A 1237-nucleotide genomic window follows, 5' to 3' on the forward strand; every position below is an offset into this window, starting at 1 on the left:
TTTTTTTTTTTTTTGAGACGGAGTCTCACTCTGTCACCCAGGCTGAAGCGCAGTGGCACGATCTTGGCTGACTGCAACCTCTGGCTCCTGGGTGCAAGTGATCCTTCCATCTCAGCTTCCCGAGTAGCTGGTACTACAGGCACCTGCCCACCACATCCAGCTAATTTTTGTATTTTTAGTAGAGACGATGTTTCACCATGTTAGCCAGACTGGTCCTGACCTCAGGTGATCTGCCTGTCTTGGCCTCCCAAAGCCCTGGGATTACAGGTGTGAGCCACTAAGCCTGGCCTGGGAGAATTTTTAAAAATACCTTACAAAACAATAAATTATGTATAATACTTTTAACTAGTATGTCTACACGGCTATAACTTGAGTCAAAGAAACATTAAAATTACGTTCAGCATAGTCTATATTACATATATTCTACTGTTCTCTAATTTTTTGAAAATTATATTGCCTATAATTCTTTATTAACATAGTATTTCAATTACCGCACCATTTCCCAACTAAAGTTTATGTCCATTTGGGAACTGAGTTTATAGAAATTGTTTCTGTTATAGTAATAATGGTTTACTGGAGAGAGATATTTTCTTCCAGTTTATTCAACTCAAGCATTCTACCTCATTAATTTCTACCGCTCAGCTCAGCCAGTCTAGAAGCCTTAAAATTAAGTGGGGGAAAGAACAATTTCATAAGCTCACAGACATCTGAAAAACACATTAAGAAAACATTTTTATATCCAATGTCCTCCAGTAGATTATTTGCACATTAGATTACATACTTCTTTCCACTGTATTATGCATCAACAGATTTCCTACAAGTCTAGAAAGGTTTGGAGTCTATACAAAGAAAAAACATGAAGAATTTAATCATCCTTATCAGCAGAGAAAAAAATTCAAAAACTATTTATACATTTATAAAATTACATGCCATCGTTCATGCCACAACCAGTTGTGCAAACTCCTCCATGTCTTTAATGATTCTTAACTCTAGAAATAGAGGTTTAACTTAGGACAAGGGAGGCAAGGAGGCCTTCACTGCAAAGAGAGAACTTCCATCGTAACAAAGTGCTTGTTGAGAAGGATAATGTGATATGACAGCAGGCTTTTAACAGTAATGGTTTTCTCACTGCAGCAAAACCTGGAAGATCACTACAGATTATCAGTCCTAGCCACTTTTTTAATGAGTAGAAAAACCTGGATGCTTTCTGTGGCAAATGCTGCAATGCGTTTTTTTT

The 1237-nt window shown here is 37.3% G+C and overlaps 1 protein-coding gene across 1 annotated transcript in view; it reads right to left on the reverse strand.

Annotated features, from left to right (window-relative positions):
- CSGALNACT2 (chondroitin sulfate N-acetylgalactosaminyltransferase 2) overlaps nt 1-1237 on the reverse strand; it is a 46583-nt gene that overhangs the window by 36939 nt on the left and 8407 nt on the right. The window contains exon 2 of the mRNA XM_011973191.1: nt 782-790. The gene's annotated coding sequence lies outside the window, so the exon portion shown is untranslated. The remainder of the gene's footprint in view (nt 1-781; nt 791-1237) is intronic.

This window comes from Mandrillus leucophaeus, unplaced genomic scaffold (genome assembly GCF_000951045.1).
Source record: "Mandrillus leucophaeus isolate KB7577 unplaced genomic scaffold, Mleu.le_1.0 Scaffold1352, whole genome shotgun sequence".
Classification (NCBI taxonomy): Eukaryota; Metazoa; Chordata; class Mammalia; order Primates; family Cercopithecidae; genus Mandrillus; species Mandrillus leucophaeus.